The sequence below is a fragment of the Schistocerca americana genome, chromosome 2 (genome assembly GCF_021461395.2).
Source record: "Schistocerca americana isolate TAMUIC-IGC-003095 chromosome 2, iqSchAmer2.1, whole genome shotgun sequence".
In the NCBI taxonomy this organism is placed as follows: Eukaryota; Metazoa; Arthropoda; class Insecta; order Orthoptera; family Acrididae; genus Schistocerca; species Schistocerca americana.
Window position 1 is genome coordinate 823,948,694 of NC_060120.1, and position 21,669 is coordinate 823,970,362.

The window sequence follows — 21,669 nt, forward strand, 5'->3', positions numbered from 1 at the left end:
TCGCAAAACTAGTGTAACGACCACTGGAACGTGATAAAGGACATTAGGACACGCACAGGGATATATTTGTAGACAATTATTCGATATAGACGAATTGCAGTATATCAGATCAATGAATTAAAACATATCAGATTTTCTTTGTCCAGTCCTCATATAATGAAGGTTCAGCAGTAAGGCTTCCTTGGCCATTAAAAGACCTACATCTAGCGTAGCCATCATAGAGGAGATTAAGGTGTATATAGGGGCATACAGGGATTCATTTTTACCGGATCATTACGCATGTGACTCGAAGAAGACAGAGAAATCGATAATACTGCTATGACATAGTCTTCACCGTGCAGTGGTTTGCGGAACACGTATTTAGATGTAGGCTCCTGTCTATAGCAGGGTTGCGACATCGGTATGCTATAGAAATTTGCAGGGGTTTGAAGACTGGTAGGCGTTGGAGCTGAATGTAAATGAATGTAACTGTTGAACTTAAAATAGCCGGGAAGACTTGCTACTGTTCTGTTTCGTCACTGACTATAAGTCACTAGAAACAGTACCAATCGTAAAAAATATCTGTACGCGTGCATCTGCATGGTGCTGAATTTCTCCCTGAACGTTAGTGTGCTATTTATTCTCGTTGTGATACCTCTCTACATAGCCAGTGACAGGTCTAGAGAGCTTCAAACTAATGGAACAGTGCTTTTGGAACGTGATGGGATTTCGGGAGAATTAGTGCGAGTCGGTGACTTGACTGGGCATACATATCACAATATATCGAAGACTGGAAGATTTGTGGAAATATGGACGGAAGCGATACTCTAAGAAAAGCGAGGCTGCGATGTGTCTCTTTAGCGCTTCTTATAATAGTTGTGAGTAAATATATTACTCCCTCCCACACACGTCTCGTGAAGTGACTGCAATGAGAAAATTAGTGCTATTTTTCAATTGATCGAGGAAGTATAAAAATGTTCACGGAATGACGGTAATACGGCTGTATAAATACTTTAGGAACGACATAAATGGGGACTAGACAGCCTTCTAATTACTGGAACAGTGCTGTCGGAACGTAATGAGATTTCGAGAGAATTTGCAGAGTGACTTGGCGGGGGACATCTTACTCGTCAAAATCAGGTGGACTCAAGTGCTATATATCCAAAACAGGAAGGTTTGTGAGAATATGACGGATAAGCGATAATCTGACAAAAGGGGAAGCGAGAGGTGACCTCTATATCACATACCGCTCACATACGTCTCGTGAAGTGAGTGCAGTGAGAGAATTAGAGACTAATACGAAAGTTTTTACTGAAAGAAAATCGGCAGCAGATGTTCCATCTTTTGTTTTCTTGGTACATAAGAGACAACGTTTCTTCTGTGAGTTTAGTGTGCCTATAAATAGATGGACTGACATCTTAATAGGTAGACTAAATTGACATCTGTCAATGGTCGCAAATCTAGTATAACGACCACTGGAACGTGATACAGGACATCAGGACACGTACAGGGATATATTTGTAGACAACCACCGTGCGTTGGTGGCCGATGGTATCCTGTAGCACTATTAGTCATTTACTTTCCTATTCCACTCGAAAACAGAGCGAGAGAAAAAAAAGACTATCTATATGCCTCCAAATAAGCATTTATTTCTCGTACCTTACCTTCATGATGTATACGCGAAATTTTTCTTGGTACCTGTAGAATCCTTCTGCATTCAGCTTTAAATGTTGGTCCTCTAAATTTTCTGAATAGTGTTCCTTGAAAAGAATGTCGCCTTCCCTCCAGGGATTCCCATTCCCATAGTGTAATCCAACTGCAGGAGAAAAATTATTCACCATTTGAAGGGACTTCCATTTTCAATTTAACTAATTAGTCAGTCAATTTCATGTCAATGACGTGCTGCCAGGCTGGTGGAAGCGAGGGCGACAGTACCACGGATATGATTCGTAAGTTGGAACGGTAATCAGGCGTTTTTTCGTTGCCGTGAGATCTTTTAACGAAATCTCTATCTCCTACGTTCACAGGGAGAGATGGTCCTCATAATAAAACCACCTACGTTACGGGATTTATAAAGTGTCACATGGTATTAACCTGATTTTTACAACTCCTTTGTGCTGCTATTTAACTACCTCAAGAGACTATGTAGGTGATGAGGTATTTGACTACCTTAAGAGAGCTCGAAAGTGGGGAGGCATCGTGTTCAAAAATGGCTCTGAGCACTATGGGACTTAACATTTGAAGTAATCAGTCCCCTAGAACTTAGAACTACTTAAACCTAACTAACCGAAGGAAATCACACACATCCATGCCCGAGGCAGGATTCGAATCTGCGACCGTAGCGGTCGCGCGGTTCCAGACTGAAGCGCCTAAAACCACTCGTCCACAACGGCCGGCGAGGCATCGTGTGACAGAGGTTGAGCACACTCTTACCACTCTGTCATGATCCAAAATTAATTTAATATTCTAGTTATGTGATGCAAGACGTAACAGATATTAAGCTGATAAGAACAGATTTCACACTAAGAATCTGTTATGTGAAAACGCGTGGATCCTACGATTTCTTCTGTCTTCGACAAGAACGCACATAAAAGGGAGGAATCTGTATTTCACATGAGAAATTTGTGGTGTGTGGACAATAACATCCCGCTCTTGGACTGGGTAAAGTAGATTTTTTAAACTGAGAAGTTTATGGTGGGGGTGGAATTGCAGTTAGAACTCTATGTCCAAGCCATGCCTGCTTGTCTCGTAGTGTGCTAGGGTCATCGATGCTGGTCCATGGCCAGCGGCATGCATTGTCACAAGGGTTCGGCCGACCAGAAGCTGCAGCTTAGCTTGTCGCAACTGGTAGGTACAAAGAAAGGCTGCTACCTGTCGGCTCTTCAGATGCACAATAAACTCAGTGGATGGCGCTGGACTAGGTAGAAGGTGACTGGCAAGTTTTTTCATCTTGAAATGCCACATTCAAGTAACAAGCACTGCACTCATAAAAAATTATTGTACGATGTATTTCCCATGATTCTGTTGGCTAGGATGCGACTTGAGACTAGTAAATAAGTATAAATGTGTTTCACTCCCTCATGCTGTTGCTACATGATTCCTGTATATGGGGAGCATGGATTTATAGCAGTTCTAGGACAGTGGTCCTAATATTATTACTCCTCCTTAAATCCTTCCCATCAGTTATTTAACTGCCCCTCAGTGATAGTTTGACATCCTGTTATTGTTACCAATCCATCCCACATAGATTGGCTGGAGCAACTTACTAGTGCTTGACTAATAGTGGACTGGCTAGAGCTACTCTCCAGTGCACCATCAATGGCAGCTACCCCTCCCCAACTCCCATACTTCATAGCAAGAGGAAGAAATTTGAATTTATCACTCATTTTTGAATTTATTGCCAATAGGTGGAGGGGAATTAGACTGCAGCAATATTCTGGGTCGGTCATCTTGGACTGTGGCGTCATAGACTGCACCAGTATTCCAAAGATGATGAAATAAAGAGAGTACCTTAATCTTGCAACACCAGCGATAAGCAAATTGGATTTTCATAAAAAATGAATGTGATATTAATATTAATTATTATTATTGTTGTTATTATTATATCCACTGCAATGCAATTTAATTAGCATTTGAATTCACTGGGAAAATTCGAATTTACCACAAAAATTTGGATTTCCTGACGGTTTTGAATTTCCCAGTGAGGGATGGAGGGAGTAATTAATTGTTCAATTTAATTAATTTGATGTCAAAATTTTGCCAGAACCTTTTCTTTTACCTTCCAAACTTCAAAGGCAAAGATCTCCCAGAGAGGGGGGCAGGAAATACCCAGAGGCAGAAGGGGCAGGGGCTTCCCCATGGGCAGGGGATTTCCCACAGGAGTCAACTAATGTTTTAACAATTTGATATCAAAAATGGTGCGGAACGAACTTTGTTCTTCTACTCCAGAAAGAGATGTATACACTGAACAGATGTACTCACAATAGACTGAAATTGTAGTGTAAAGCCACAGATAATCAGATGCTAACTGAAACGCACTCAGCTACCAGAAGGGAAATGTGTGAAACTCTCAGTAACTATTATAACATAATACTATTTTGGATATATGTTAGTGGCGCAAAAATCGGTGTCTGAATACAAGAACGGATATAGAAAATAGCTATGGTACCTATAATGCTGTGGTGTTGTAATAGATAGCCTACCTGCCTAGTAAGCAAGTTTGCCTGGGCTCAAGTCCTGGCCACAGCACAAATTTTAATTCATTTCTTCAGCTTCCATCATTGTCGTAAAATTCAAAATATTGCATTCAGTCTTCAAATGTCCACTCACAAAGGAGAATTTAGAAATTTTTTCCCTACTCAATAGTGCTCCTCTGGAAAGATGAATGACACAGTAGTAAGTATTGTTGGTGCAACTAAAATCAATAACGGTCAATAATGTTACAACACCTGAAGAAGTTCCCTTCAGATTTGATACAGAATTTCCTAGTGAATTACCTCTACATTTAACCATAATTTGCAACTGTTCCTGGAACAGAGGTATGTTCTCAGGGTTTGAAAGAGTACGAGTCAGAGCCATCTTCACAAGAACTGACCTACATCATTCACATCTACTTATAACAGAATCCTATAACATCTGGGTTCAAATATAATACACTTAATAGGAAAATACAACCTTCTCCGTGGAAATCATCAAGGGCTTGGAAAATATCGATCATGTTGCACGAAATATCAGCTGTTCCCGCATCATTTCATCAGTGGATGGATAGAGGAAACCGGTTTGACCCGATGTTTCAAGACCTTCGGGAAGCTTTTAACTCAGTAGTATACCGACGCCCTCAAAATAACATTTGATCCTGTGCAGTATCCAATAGCGTTTACGAATGAATTCAAAATGTCGTGAAAAAACGCAGCACGTTATCCTGAATGGAGAGTCGTGTGTAGACTTTGATATAATACGTTATGTACACCTAGGACGTGAATAATATGACCGTTAGTGACAATGTTATGCATTAAACCTGTATTACTTGCAAACTCAAAGTTGCAGTTGACTATAAGAAAGCTGTACTAATATTCAATTTTATCCCGACAAATTATTAGTCTGGGAATTAGCTTTCAACGTTGGGAAATGTTTATTTGAGGGTTTGCCAAGATGTAAAATTACGGTATCCTCTGATTAAAGATTAATGGGGTAACTCTAGAGTAAGTCAAACAAATCTCTGGTAGTTACAGCGTGGGGAGAAATGAGGGAGATGACCCTGTAGGTTCCGTTGTAGATAAAGAAACCAACAGTCTTCACTCGTTGGTGCCGTATCGGTAAACTGCAGTTTGAAAACATAAGAGAATGCATTCAGAATACGTGTACGGCCCTACTTGAACGGTACCGGAGAGTATGGGTCCAATATCGGGTCGGGCTAGCAATGGTCATCGTGCGTATATAAAGAAAGGCGGAGCGAATGGTCACACTTTTGAGTAGAGAAAGAGAGTACAACAGTAATGCTGAAAAAAGGTTCACCGGTAGACACTCTAAGAATGACGCCATACTGTGAGGGAACGCCTAATAGGTCAGTTAAGTGGCTACATTAAAGTGTGGATGTGGTAGACGACGAGAAGATGGGGCGAGGATAATTCGCTAGTGGTCAGGCAGTGGCAAGAAGGCTACGAGTGTCCAAATCATTTATTAATCCACTGGGTGGATAAGAGTCCACACTGCTATATAAAAGGGTGCAAAATTTCAACACTTCAGATTCAAAGTTGTCTGTTCATTCGGCATTTTAATTTCTTCCCATTTCACACACATCAAAAAAAGTTTTGCATCACTCCAGTTCCCAGAACTCCTGAAGATAGACGTTGACTGTGGACATTGTATCACGGACACAGTCCCTTTGACTGTTCAGAGATGTCACTAAACCCGGCCAAATATGTAAACAACCATGCATGAGTCCGCAGCTCATGGTCGCGCGGTAGCGTTCTCGCTTCCCGCGCCCGGGTTCCCGGGTTCGATTCCCGGCGGGGTCAGGCATTTTCTTTGCCTCGTGGTGACTGGGTGTAGTGTGATGTCCTTAGGTTAGTTAAGTTTAAGTAGTTCTAAGTTCTAGGGGACTGATGACCATAGATGTTAAGTCCCATAGTGCTCAAAACCATTTGAACCATGCATGAGCAGCGCCTATTAGACGGAGGGGGTCCACCAGGAAGGAGGTACACGGTTCGTTTTGTCTGTAGTTCAGTCACGCCTAGACGGTCAATACCTCGGTTCGATCGCTTCCGCATTGTTACTTTGTGTCAGGAAGGTCTCTTAGCAAGGAAAGTGCTCAGGCATCGCGGTGTGAACCAGAGCGATGTTGTTCGGACATGGAGGAGATACAAAGAGACAGGAACAGTCGATGACATGCCTTGCTCAGGTCGCCCAAGGGCTACTACTGCAATGGATGACCTCAGTGGCCGAGCGGTTCTAGGCGCTTCAGTCTGGAACCTGTGCGACCGCTACGGTCGCAGGTTCGAATCCTGCCTCGAGAAAAGATGTGGGTGATGCCCTTAGGTTACTTTGGTTTAAGTAGTTCTAAGTTCTAGGGGACTGGTGACCTCAGATGTTAAGTCCCGTAGTGCTCAGAGCCATTTGAACCACATGATTATATTCATAACGCAGCAGTTTTTCGCACGCGAATGACAGCAAATCTTACATGGTTAAATTGTGGTCCCTCATTGCACTTAATAAAACGCTAAATGCGGACGAATATGAGCACATTTTATGGCACTGTGTACTGCCTACAGTAGGAACAGCTCCGAGGCGAGTGTTGTTTTCATCAGCATGACACTGCACTCTTTGCTAAATCAGCATCCGTAAGGAAATGGTCTGTGGACTATTGCCTCCCTGAAATGGATTGGTCTGACCATAATCCCGACCTGTACCCAATGGAACACCGGTTGGGTGAATTAGTATGTTAACCTCGCTCCAGACTCCAGCTTTCTTGTTTCGACTCATGAGGAAGAATGGACTGCCATTTCTTCACAGACATTAAGACAGCTTACCGGAAGAATCCCTAGCTGAGTTACGGCCGTCGTAAAAGCGAAGGGTGGACACACCCCATATTAATATCCAGAAGTAGGTCGTCAGGATGCTTTTGATCAGATAATGTATTAAACACTGATGTAAAGAAACGTTTTAATACAATAACAACATATTATTACGAGGGTAATCCCAAAAGTAAGGTCTCCAATATTTTATTAGTACATGACCTGTTTATTTTTACAAAGGTTTACATCAGTTTACAACCTGAAAAAAAAAGTTCAGATGCATGTGAAATCTTATAGGACTTAACTGCTAAGGTCATCAGTCCCTAAGCTTACACACTACTTAACCTAAATTATCCTAAGGACAAACACACACACACCCATGCCCGAGGGAGGTCTCGAACCTCCGCCGGGACCAGCCGCACAGTCCGTGACTGAAGCGCCTTAGACCGTTCGGCTAATCCCGCGCGGGTTACAGCTTGAACATTTAGCTATTTTTCGACATAATCACCATTTCTGTCGGTGCATTTTTGTAGACGCTGTGGCAGTTTTTGTGCGCCCATGTCATACCAGCTCGCCGCCATGCTGTTCAGAAAGTTATGAACCTCTTCTTTCACCTCGCCGTCGGAGCTGAATCGCTGGGACCACAATTAACGGTGACAGGTCCTGCGAGACTCTGAAAAAATTCAAACGGGCAATTCAGAACCGGAGAAGAGGAATGTCGAGCAACGGCGTACACATTGTCCATGACAACGCTCGCCCACACATCGCTCGGCAAACCGTTGCTCTCCTGCAACAGTTTCAGTGGAACATAATTACCCACGCACCTTATAGTCCTGACCTGGCGCCCAGTGATTGTCACCTGTTCCATATGTTAAAAGAACATTTGGCCGGAAAGCGATGAGTGGGTGAGCGTTGTCAAGGAGAATGTATACGCCCTTGCTCCGCATTCCTCTTCTCCGGTTATGAATTGCCCGTTTGAGTTTTTTCAGAGTCTCACAGTACTTGTCAGCATTAATTGTGGCCCCAGCGATTCAGCTCCGACGACGAGGTTAAAGAAGAGGTTCATAACTTTCTGAAAAGCATGGCGGCGATCTGGTATGACATGGGCGCACAAAAACTGCCACAGCGTCTACAAAAATGCACCGACAGAAATGGTGATTATGTCGAAAAATAGCTAAATGTTCAAGCTGTAAACTGATGTAAACCATTGTAGAAATAAACAGGTCTATGCACCTATAAAAAAATAGGAGACCTTACTTTTGGGATTACCCTCGTATTATTATTATCATTATTAAAATTTCAGGCATCTGTGGATTTTTAAGAGTGAGGGTGACAAGTTACCGAGTGATCAAAAAGTCAGTATAAATTTGAAAACTGAATAAATCACGGAATAATGTAGATACAGAGGTACAAATTGACACACATGGTTGGAATGACATGGGGTTTTATTAGAACCAAAAAAATACAAAAGTTCAAAAAATGTCCGACAGATGGCGCTTTATCTGATCAGAATAGCAATAATTAGCATACCAAAGTAAGACAAAGCAAAGATGATGTTCTTTACAGGAAATGCTCAATATGTCCACCATCATTCCTCAACAATAGCTGTAGTCGAGGAATAATGTTGTGAACAGCACTGTAAAGCATGTCCGCAGTTATTGGCGTGGGATGTTGTCTTTCAACATACCTAGAGATGTCGGTCGATTACGATCCACTTGCGACTTCAGGTAACCCCAAAGCAAATAATCGCACGGACTGAGGTCTGGGACATGGAAGGCCAAGCATGACGAAAGTGGCGGCTGAGCACACGATCATCACCAAACGACGCGCGCAAGAGATCTTTCACGCGTCTAGCAATATGGGGTGGAGCGGCATCCTGCATAAACACTGTACGTCCCGGCAGGTGTTTGTCAGCCAGGCTGAGGATGATGCGATTCTGTAACATATCGGCGTACCTCTCACCCGTCACGGTACCAGTTACAAAACCAGTATCACGCATTTCGGCGAAGAAAAAAGGCCCGATAACGGTAGATGTGGTAAATCCAACCCATACCGTGACTTTCTCGTCGTGCAATGGAGTTTTCACGACAGTTCTAGGATTTTCGGTAGCCCAAATTCTGCATTTGTGGGCGTTGACAGACCCTCGGAGCGTGAAATGAGCTTCGTCGGTCCACAACACGTTCCTCAACCAATCGTCATCTTCCGCCATCTTTTGAAACGCCCACACCGCAAATGCCCTCCGCTTCACTAAATCGCCAGGTAACAGTTCATGATGCCGATGGATTTTGTACGGATTGCATCGGAGGGTACGCCTCAGTGCCAACCAAAAAGTAGTGTATGGAATGCCGGTGCGACGTGCGACTGCACGAGCGCTGACTTCCCCGTGCATAGACGAACCCACTAAAGTCTCCATTTCTTCTTGAACTGTCTCAGCAGCATTACGCCTTGTGCTCGGTCGGCCACTACGGGGTCTATCGTCTAAACAACCCGTGGCTTCGAACTTCGAAATCATTCTCGCCACAGCTGCATTTGTCAACGGACCTTTACCCGTTCGAATCTCCTTCCTATGGCGATAGGACCGTAACGCTGAACTAGCACATCCCCATTCTGATAATACAGCTTCACTAAAAGCGCACTTTCAGGTAACGTCAACATGCTGCGACTGCTGGCGCATCTCTCTCATTACAGCTCCTTTTATACGCGATTGTCATGCGCAGTCACTGACGTTTTGCTGTCCAGCGCCATCTGTCGGACATTTTGTGAACTTTTTTTTTTTTTGTTCTAATAAAACCACATGTCATTCCAAGCATGTGTTTCAATTTTGACCTCTCTATCTATATTATTTCGTGGTTTATTAAGTTTTCAAATTTACACTGACTTTTTGATCACCCGGTATATTGGAGGGTGGGGGATGGGGGGGATGCGTATCACACCGTGACCGCCCCAGAACCGAAACCTAGGCGGACACCTTAACCCTGGCAGCGCTGCCTTGAGAGTGGACAGGAGCTGCGACTTCTAGAGAGTGGGGCAGTCCAGCCCGCTGTGTCGGTACCTGGCGAGATGGCTCCATCCGAGGCAGCGCGCCGGGTCGGCAAGGCCGCGCAGCGCGAGATTACACGGGCTGCGCCATTAGGACCGCCCCTCACTGATTAACTGCCTGCGTTGCCCCTGCCGGTTTTTCTGCGACCGTCCCTTCTTGTGCCGTGCTATATGCCGACCGGGGGACACCTGCCAGGTCAGCGCGTCCTGGTCCAATGTGACGCCGCCAAAGGTGACTTGCAGCGCTCGCGGAACCGTACATGCCACCTGACAGTGCCGAGCCGGTACCCTACAGGACGCACCTAACGTGTAGAACTCTGATGTACACTAGAGCTGTTGATAAAGTATCGATATATAGATATTCCTCCATAAAATGTCGATATAAATCGGCTGCACTTTCTTCGCAGACATATCGATACTGAAATTGCAATTTCGCGTACTGAAACTTATATTTTTTCCGCCATTTTCGGTAAATATTTGAAATTATTCTTTTGAATTTGTAGTAGAACAGAACCCAGTACGTTGTCCTCGATGGTGAGTGTTCATCGGAGGTGAGTGTATCATCTGCAGTGCCCCAGGGAAGTGTGGTAGGTCCGCTGCTGTTTTCTATCTTCATAAATGATCTTTTGGATAGAGTGGATAGCAATGTGCGGCTGTTTGCTGATGATGCTCTGGTGTACGGGAAGGTGTCGTCGTTGAGTGACTGTAGGAGGATACAAGATGACTTGGTCAGGATTTGTGATTGCTATAAAGAATGGCAGCTAACTCTAAACATACATAAATGTAAATTAATCCGGATGAATAGGAAAAAGAATCCCTTAAAGTTTGACTACTCCATTAGTAGTGTAGCGCTTGACACAGTCACGTCGATTAAATATTTGGGCGTAACATTGCAGAGCGATATGAAGTGGGACAAGCATGTAATGGCAGTTGTGGGGAAGGCGGATAGTCGTCTTCGGTTCATAGGTAGAATTTTGGGAAGATGTGGTTCATCTGTAAAGGAGACCGCTTATAAAACAATAATACGACCTATTCTTGAGTACTGCTCGAGCGTTTGGGATCCCTGTCACGTCGGATTGAGGGAGGGCATAGAAGCAATTCAGAGGCGGGCTGCTAGATTTGCTACTGGTGGGTTTGATCATCACGCGAGCGTTACGGAAATGCTTCAGCAACTCGGGTGGGAGCCTCTGGAGGAAAGGAGGCGTTCATTTCGTGAATCGCTACTGAGGAAATTTAGAGAACCAGCATTTGAGGCTGACTGCAGTATAATTTTACTGCCACCAACTTATATTTCGAGGAAAGACCACAAAGATAAGATAAGACAGATTAGGGCTCGTACAGAGGCATATAGGCAGTCATTTTTCCCTCGTTCTGTTTGGGAGTGGAACAGGGAGAGAAGATGCTAGTTGTGGTACGAGGTACCCTCCCCACGCACCGTACGGTGAACTGCGGAATATGTATGTAGATCTTTTCTCACTGTGTGAAGGGGTCTTACTACTTTTTGAGCTTTCATCGCGTCCAGTCTTTCTCTTTGACTGTACAAGTATAGGTGGCACAAAGATGAAATCAAGATTTCTGATTTGAAGAAATGCACACCGGTTGCGTTAAGGAACAATTTTAACGCAACTAGTTTGCTGATCCTTCACATCGGCGTTTATCAAAAACAGTTGCTGAAACTGATGAACAAAAATCTAAATGACAAGACTGGTCTTTGTGTTAGGCGGAGCCATATAAGGGCAAATGCTGACGTGAATGGCGCTCGGCGCTAAAAACGGAAACTGCAACGTTTTAACTTCACGACGCAATTTAGATACAGCAGCTGCTACTTCCCTGGTGTTTGCAGAAATGAAGAACAGGGAAGTCGACGTGAAGTGTTCCAGACATATTCGATATGTGACGAAGCTGAACGACGGACCCATCGGGCACCTTTTGTTGTACAGCTTACATGTAGTAACCATTGTTAGCAAAGTGTTTATCGCCAACCGTGAAGGTGCATCGTTTCCCATTCATTCTTGCTCTAAGAGAGATAAACAGGCTGCTAGCTTGTTGATGTACGTAATATCTAATAACAAATCTGTGGTGTCACCGCCAGACACCACACTTGCTAGGTGGTAGCCTTTAAATCGGCCGCGGTCCGTTAGTATACGTCGGACCCGCGTGTCGCCACTGTCAGTAATTGCAGACCGAGCGCCACCACACGGCAGGTCTAGAGAGACTTACTAGCACTCGCCGCAGTTGTACAGCCGACGTTCATAGCAATGGTTCACTGACAAATACGCTCTTATTTGCCGAGACGATAGTTAGCATAGCCTTCAGCTACGTCATTTGCTACGACCTAGCAAGGCGCCATTACCAGTTTATATTCAGTGTAATAATGTCTAAACAAGAGCGATGCTCCAATTGTGGATTAAAGTTAAGTATTCCAAGAACTACGTTCTTTTCTTTATAGGATAATTACTTTACCTTGTTCCAGACCTCACGCCAATCTGCGTGAGCTTTAAAAGCGTGCATTTCGGCCTCCTCTAGCAACACGGTGTTGGCTCTTCTGCCAACACTTCAAAATCAGTACTTAAGTATACAGCGCTGCCGGCCGCTGTGGCCGAGCGGTTCTAGGCACTTCAGTCCGGAACCGCGCTGCTGCTACGGTCCGAGGTTCGAATCCTGCCTCGGGCATGGATGTGTGTGATGTCCTTAGATTAGTTAGCTTTAAGTAGTTCTAAGTCTCAGGGACTGATAACCTCAGATGTTAACTCCCATAGTGCCTAGAGCCATTTGAACCATTTTTATACAGCCCTAAAACATGCAGTATATTTACAATGTGCAGCCAATATTTTTATAGGCCGATATGCCGAATATTTTCCGTCGTTCATTAATATATCGATAATCTTTTCAATAAATCGATCTCCGGAAATCATATTTTCTTTAAATGTCGAGGTACTGGTTCACGATGTGTTAAATCTATCATCAGTCCTAGTGTACACAGCTTACCATCTAACAACAGAACGTGTGAAGCTGCAGTTTTAGCATACGGTTCATCCTCCGGGCCGTTCGGTTTTACCGTGGAGCCGCGCATGCGCAGTAGAAATGTATAAACGCAAGCGCAGAACACAGCATTTCGAGCGAGCTTATGCGTGTTATTGTTTTCACTTTTGGGCAGCAGGCGAGAAATACGTCAGCTCCTGAGGACACTTTTGGTTGCTGCGCGAAATATTCTACACATTTTACAGTGAACAATTTTTTTATAAATATAGGCATGCTAATTTAGGTCTATATGATCCTCTAGATACGCTGTACCAGAATAAGGTAAGTCTACAAATTTTAGAGTTTATATGTTTTACGTAAATGTGCATGTAATTTTACTTTCCATATGAGTATTCACACCTTAATTGGCGAACGCACGGTACGTGTTTGATTTAACTGCATCTTTTGAATTATTTCAGCATGCCAGGAAGGATGGTGTTGAGAGAACAGCCCCGAGAGTCAGAGCAGTTGTACCGGCCGGGACCAGTCCGGATTATGAAAGCCGTCTTCCATCTTTTCGGTCGCACTATCGTGAAACAGCTTCCCTCGTTACTGTGTAATTCACGGGAATCCCGTCGTATTAAAACAAGGCACATCCATTCTGACGAAGTTCCTAAATTCCTTTGGATCTTCGGGCCTGCGCTCCTTCATTATCAGGAAATATTATGTCCCTGTCTTCAGCTACGCCTGGCATTACTTTGTCTTTCTGGCCTACTGATATTCCTACTCCTGGCGTTACGTCGCCGTTCTGGCCTTCTCCTAACAACTACGACGGATTCCGTCAGGACATATGCAGAAAAAAATGATTCCGTCGTTCATGTCTAAAATGCTTTGAAATGCAAACATAGTCATCTGCCAGTACCAACGTGACATACAACGAATACTTTAGTCCATAGTTCTGCATAATCATAAAGCAATTTCATTCTAACTGCAGAAGATAACCATAACTGCTGAATAACCACGAACCTAGACTTCTCAGAAGTTTCAATATGAGTAAATAGTAGCCTTACAAAAAAATCAGCTTTCACAGTTAGCTACGTAAACAAGCCTGCAGTTACGACTATGTACCCTTGGTGCACTGGTGCAGAATTACATGCTAGGTGTATCACGTAATAGGAATAGTTGGTAGTACCAGACTTGAACGCTTTGGGCGCCGGTGAAGACTTTCGTCTTGGCTGCCCTGCATTAATATTTATTTCTTTCGTAAGGGATTTACACTGCTGTATTCCTGTCTTTCCCTCAACATTCCGGTACTCCCTTCTTTCGTAGATCAATTAAAATATTTCTTCTGTTACCCAACGTTTCTTCGCATTTACTTTCCTTGGATTTGTCTGTCCGACATTTGTGATTGCCATTTTTAGAGATGTCTACTTCTCTGCAACTGAATTGCCTACTGTGGTATACGTTACTGCAATATGCAAATCCTTAGTGAACTTCATATAGATCTTATCATTCCTCAGTACTTCAATAACTCACTTCCTTCCACACTGATCTCCGGACAATTCTTTCAAACTTCAGTCTACTCTTCATCGTTACTAAATTATGGTCTGAATCTGTCCGCTCCTGGGTGCGCCTTACAATCATATGTCTGATTTCGGAATATCTGTCCGACCATGACGTAATACAGCCGGAATCTTCCCGTGTCTCCAAGTCTTTTCCAAGTATACCTCCGTCTCTTGTGACTCTTGAACAGAATATTCGCTCTTACATCAGAACTATGTTGTACAACTCAATTAGTCCTCCATCCTTCTCATTCCTACTGCATAGGTCATATTCTCCCACAACCCTTTCTTCTATTGCGTCCTCTACAACAGCGTTCCAATACCCATGATTAACAGATTATCATCTCCCTTTACATCCTGAATTACCCGTTCGATATCTTATGTACTTTCTCTAGCTCTCATCTTTTGCTTGCGTCGTCGACATGTACACCTAAAATATCGTCGTCGGCGTTGGTTTGCTCTCGAGTCTGGTGAAAACAATTCTCTCACTGAATTTATCCCAGCAGCCCACTCCCTGTCCTACTTTGCTATTCATAACGAATCCTAAAAATGTTCAAATGTGTGTGGAATCTGATGGGACTTCACTGCTAAGGTCATCATTCCCTAAGCTTACACACTACTCAACCTAAATTATCCTTAGGACAAACACACACACCCATGCCCGAGGGAGGACTCGAACCTCCGCCGGGACCAGCGGCGCAGTCCATGACTGCAGCGCCCCAGGCCGCTCGGCTAATCCCTCGCGGCAACGAATCCTACTCCCATTATACCATTTTCTGGTGCTGTCTATATTACTCTTCATTCGTCTGACCAGAAATCCTTATCTTTTCCCCATTTCACTTCACTGACCGCTACTACAACTAGACTTAGCCTTTGTATTTCCATTTTCAGATTTTCTAGCTTTCCTACCGAGTTCAAACCCCTGACATTCCATGCTCTGAGTTGTAGAATGTGATCTCGTTCTTGGTTATTCCATGTTTTCTCATGTTCACCTCCCCTTGGCAGTCCCCTGCCACAGATCCGAAATGGTGGACTAGTCCAGAATCTTTTGCCAATGGAAAGACCATCATGACACTTCTCCATTTATAGGCTACATGTCCGACGGATGCACATTACGTGTCTTTAAGGCAGAGGTTTCCATTGCCTTCTGCATCCTCATGCCGTTGATCATTGCTTTTTCTCACCCTAAGGGCAAGAGAGTGCCCTGGGTATGTCCCTTCCACCGCCCTCTTTGACAAGACCGTTGGCAGAATGAGGGTGACTTCTTATACCGTAAGTCTGATGATTTTTATTCAAAATTTTTAACTCTGGCTGGGTTCGAGCCCGAGACGCAGTAGTTTTGATAGCTAGATAATGGTGTTACCCCTAGACGACGGCTCCATCTCCGTAAACAGTAAATAGTTGAAAAATATTTCTGAAGTAATTAGAAGACCCATCGATCTTTCCCTGCTGCGAGTGTTAATAACGGAACACAAGTAATACACAGTTTTAGCGAATGTCAGCTAGTCGAAATGAAGCAACGAGAGAGATAGCAGAGTTTGCTCTACATTGGTTGGTGTTTTTATCTTCGGGCACGAGCAACAGCGATTACTGGTAGTTGACTCACATGCTTATCATTCATTCATGCTTGTTTGTGTCTGATGTCACGTTTGTTCGTCTTTCCGACTGCTGCGGCACCTACGTGTGGTCTCTTCGTTCAGGTGCGACTCGTATACTAAACGCAAATATTTTCCGATTATGGAGGCACTCCCTGCACCCTTTCCGTAGTAGCTCGATGCAGATTTGAAACACAACTGGGAACAGAAAGTAATTAGAATTCCTATCCTGCGAGCGGAGTGGAGGAAGTGACACGTTCCACCGCTAGATGCCTCTGCTACACAGTGTTTCGCATCAGTTGACCACCGCCGTCCTTGCGGAAGCGTCCTCTTTGTTGGAGTGCTTGTTTCCCCTAGCGCTGCTTCACACTGTGGGATTTTTTCTAGACTTCACACAGTTTTTATTTTTTATTTTCAAAATAGAAAGGAGTTTCGATAGTAATTTGAAAACTCTGACGTCGGCGATAGAAGAGTTATGCTACAGTACCCCAAGTTCTGCAACTGACGAAATTCGTTGCTCGTATCCGCCGCTGGCAGAGGGCACAAATTGTTAACACCCAATTGCCCTCTGCACTCTGAATATACCGAGTCCACCCTACCAATGCGACGTTTGTGCTGTTTAAAGTGTCCATCTCTGAATTTTAGGCGTGTCACTATGACATAAAATCTTTGTGGTACGTACGGCTCCTTTAATAAACCAGGGGACTGCAGATATATACACGATGGTCAGAAATCTTCTGATGGTTGGTTCAAATGGCTCTGACCACTATGGGACTTAACTACTGTGGTTATCAGTCCCCTAGAACTTAGAACTACTTAAACCTAACTAACCTAAGGACATCACGCACATCCATGCCCGAGGCAGGATTCGAACCTGCGACCGTAGCAGTCGCGCGGTTCCGGACTGCGCGCCTAGAACCGCTAGACCACCGCGGCCGGCAAATCTTCTGAAAAGTTTTTAAGAGTGTTGTATAGGAAGCTGCTCTGAGAAGTAACTATTAAGAAAAAAAATCGATACGTTGAGCCGTTTCCGAATTATTTAGCATTGAAGTTAGCCAATCAGGTCGCCGCGCGCGCAAATTCAAGCATCTTGTCAGAGACAGTGTCACCAAACTTGTTCTTCGTTTGATTTCCTGAAACGGAACAAACGTTGTTTTTCCTCGCGTAGCTTAAATTTATAACTTCCGAAAAAAGGTTAATTTTAACTGGTAATGAGCATTTGAACAAATGGTAACTCACGGACACGGGTGTCTGCATATTACCGCGTATCACCGCTTGCAGATGCTTGAACCAGCAGGTTTGGACTTCAGCATGTAAAAATAAGATGCACAAAACCGTACAGCCAGGTCACTAGTTCTTTTAATAGCTTCGAATATAAAAATGTCTCTGAGCACTATGGGACTTAACTGCTGAGGTCATCAGTCCCCTAGGACTTAGAACTACTTACACCTAACTAACGTAAGGACATCACATACATCCATGCCCGAGGCAGGATTCGAACCTGCGACCGAAGCGGTCGAGCGATTCCAGAGTGTAGCGCCTAGAACCGCTCGTCCACTCCGGCCGGCCCTTTGAATATACATTTATTGTTCGAATGTTGTAAGTATTGAGCGTTCACGCAGTAACAGGTTATGAAGTCCGTCGCCATGCCAGAGGCTGGACTCCAAACCATGACCTAGCGACAATATACCTACACCAAAACTAATGCCCATCGTGTCAGCCTTTTTCCATGACTCTAGAAGTCAAACTACGATTCGATAAATGAAGATTCAGTTCATGGAAATTGGATGAATGTGGGAAGAGAGTTAAGGGTAATCAGCTTCAGGTCGGTGTGTTATGCGAAAACAAACACAGTAACGAGACAAAACATGACCACTGCCCACCGCGAGATTGAATGCTGCCTGCAGGCGTGGCGTGGCGTGCACGTGACGAGGTGAGGGAAGTACACAGGGTATTCGGTATTTCCCCTAACAAACTTCTAGGACTTGTAGAGGGGAGTGAGTACGCAATATTTTGAATAGGAACACATGTCCAGAAACGTCATCCAAAGACACTACAGGGTGACTCCCTTAAGACGCAACACCCTATTATTTCGTGAACGGTTGCACATATTGAAATGCGGATTTCGGAAAACGTTAGACAATCGTGAGGCACGTATGTTTTTGTCTGGTTGATGTTTTTAGCGCTGGTGTCAAGAGAAGTCAAATCGAGATTCCCTGGAGGCCATTTGACAACAGAATTTCGTCCTATCCAACGTTCAGTAAAGTTATCATTCAGTATTTGCGTTGCAACGTGGGACGAGAGTGAAGTGAACAATCGTCGTATTGCAACCACATACGCTGTAAAATATTCAGTGGTACGTCTTCTAAGAGAACCGGTAGAATGTTCGTTGGAATACGTCAGTACGAGAGTCCATTTAGAACGCCTAATATGAAGTAAGGTCCCGCAATGTAATTTCCTCTGGTGCCGCAGCATATGTTTACGCAGCCGTTGGTGTTGCACTTAACGAAGCCAGTGTGGATTTTTGGCTACCCAGTAAAGCATGTTATGCAAATTTACATTAGCGTGATTAGTGAACATTGCTTCATCGGTAAAAAGCACACGTTGGAGAAAGGTAGGGTCGTCTCTCCGTTGCTAAAGGGGAAACCGATAAAAATCTGTACGACGTTCGAAACCACGATCTTCGAGTTCCTGATGTAGTGACAGATTACAGGGATGGAAATTCCGTCGCCACAGGATGTTAATGACACTCGTCTGGCTGATACTACATTCCTTAGAAATATGTCTCGTACCACTGAGCAGATTCATTAGCGTCGTAGCCAGAACAGATTCTTTGAGTTCTTTGTCAGTTGCAGTCTTCTCTGTTGTCCTCTCTTTAACGTTCAAGCAGCCCGTCCGCACTAGCGTCTTAATAATTCGAGCAGCTGCCTGGTGCGTTGGACATTGGCGACAGGGGTAGATAGTCCTATACCGCTGTAGCCTACCGTTCTTACGGCATTTCTTTTAAATTCACGATATAAAAGTAGACTATCCAACTTCTCATTGGTGAACATGTCTGCACGCAACGAATGTTGAAGCAGAAATGAGCGGCCCGCAGTGCAAGTAAACAGGCTAGTGTGAGGACATTCTGACACAGCGTAGCACGGTAGCTCTGTTTGGCGGTGTTTGCACCGCTAATGCCGATTCCGGCCACCGTACCCTCAAATTCTAGGACGTTTCTCGAATTTTTTTACAACAGGTTTCAACGTCGAAGTTAACAAACGCTCTATCACTGTTATTGTCTACTCAAGAGCTATCGAATGCAATTGTAGAAAGAACACAGGTCTGTTCATAAAAAGACGTATTTGCTTCAACATCTCCGTTGATACCAGTGCTAAAAACATTAACCAAACAAAAAATACGCACCCCTCCATGCTCTAACATTTGCCAAAAACCGCATTTCGATATGTGTAACCGTACATGAAATACAAAGGGTGTTACGTCTTAAGTGACTCACCCTGTATATAGAGTGATTCCTTGATGTTGTTACAAGCTTTCAAGGATGATGGACAGATAAATGTATCAATTGCAGGTAAGGGTCGCTAGTTCGGAAGCTAACGGGTCTAAAGTTACAAGCGAAAATCATTCTGATACCTCTGAAAGTGGAATATATAGATCGGGACTGATATTGCGAAGACCGTAGGGTATGCAGCTTTCACAGGTGCTTGTGTGAAACGAAACAAGAAAAAAAGTACAGTAAACATGGGCTCTAAAATGCATACCTGAGGAGCTATGACCAGTTGTTCATCTTAGTTAGTTTGAAACATCTTCTCTATTGAACAAGTGTTCATAGCTTTTAAGGTATGCAGTATAGAGACCAAGTTTACTGGGCATTTTTTCTTGTTTTGGTCCATACTATCACTTCTGAAAGTTGCATGCCCTAAGTTCTTAGCAACAACGCTACCGAAACATGTATTCCATTGTCAGAGATATCAGAACAGTTTTTGCTTATAATTTCGACTCGTTCGTTTCCGGCAAAGGGACCCTCATCTGAAATTGATAAATTTATCCTTCTCCATCATCTTTGAAAGTTCCTTACCTCAAATCGATAAATTTATCCTTCATCATCCTCGAAAGTTTGTAACACCATCACCGAATCGCCTGTAACTTTGACGTTCTGTAGCGTCATTGAATGACGTTTCTGAACATGGGTTCCTAATCAAAATATTATGCACTCACTCTCCTCCACAAGTCCTAGAAGTCTGTAACGAGAATTTCCGAACACCGTGTATGAGCGGAACATAGATGTATGGAGAATCGTTCTATCGACAGTAAGAGCCGCAAATGGGAAAACCACTGGAAAATAGACTGTGACAAGGCCCGCTTTGTTATGCCAGGGCCGGCCTATGTGGCCGAGCGGTTTTAGGCGCTTGAGTCTGGAACCGCGCGACCGCTACTGTAGCAGGTTTGAATCCTGCCTCGGGCATGGATGTGCGTGATGTCCTTAGGTTAGTTAGGTTTAAGTAGTTCTAAGTTATAGGCGGCTGATAACCTCAGATGTTAAGTCCCATAGTGCTCAGAGCTATTTCAACCATTAGCTTTGTCGTCACAGCCTCTGTCGTCTCGCTTAAGAACGGATTCGGTGAATTGTGGATAGGTAACTGTCGCCGATAACCGCAGATCCTTCCAAAAGGCATTTGCGTAGCAAACGCTGAGCCGTTAGTTGCCGAACAGCTGAGCCTCATAGAAACCTCCCATGCCGAGTCTGTGGGCGAAATTAGCGCTACCACTACGAGACAAGATCTTCTAGCTCGACTATCACCAGATCTCACTAAGGAACAACAGAAGAAGCTACTTGCCATTATTCAAGAGTTCTCTGAATGGTTCATTTCACAGGTGAAGAGCAAATTAGACAAATCAACGGTGAAGCACCGGATTAGCACTGGAGACCATCATTCAATAAGCCAGAGAGGGTACCGTTGCCAGCAACGGAACGTCGAATAATTCGCGACGAGGTAGCGAAATGATGAAGAATGACATCATTCAGCCTTCGCAAAGCACATGGTCATCACCAGTGGTTCTCGTCAGGAAGAAGGATGGCGGTTGACGCTGTTGTGTTGATTATAGGATTACAGCGCTAGAAAGGTAACTGTCATGTGTCATGCCATGGATCAACCCATGTATCTTGAAGTGGAATGTAAGAGAAGTATACCGCTGAAGAATAACTTGGTCATCGCCGGCCGCAGTGGCCGAGCGGTTCTAGGCACTGCATTCTGGAACTGCGCGACCGCTACGGTCGCAGGTTTGAATCCTGCCTCAGGCATGGATGTATGTGATGTCCTTAGGTTAGTTAGGTTTAAGTAGTTCTAAGTCTAGGGGAGTGATGACCTCAGATGTTAAGTCCCATAGTGCTCAGAGCCATTTGAACCATGTTTGTCATGGCCCGGCTCCTGGGAACGAGCATGTCGGAAACGGCGAAACCATGTCGCCTGTTCGTCTGCTACTCATGGGCATCTATAAAAAGTGGTCAAGGGATGGTGA

At 44.1% G+C, this 21,669-nt stretch overlaps 1 pseudogene; it reads right to left on the reverse strand.

Moving 5' to 3' along the window:
• Positions 1-2,357: 2,357 nt before the first annotated feature.
• LOC124596719 lies at positions 2,358-2,516 on the reverse strand (annotated as a pseudogene).
• Between the last annotated feature and the right edge of the window lie 19,153 nt (positions 2,517-21,669).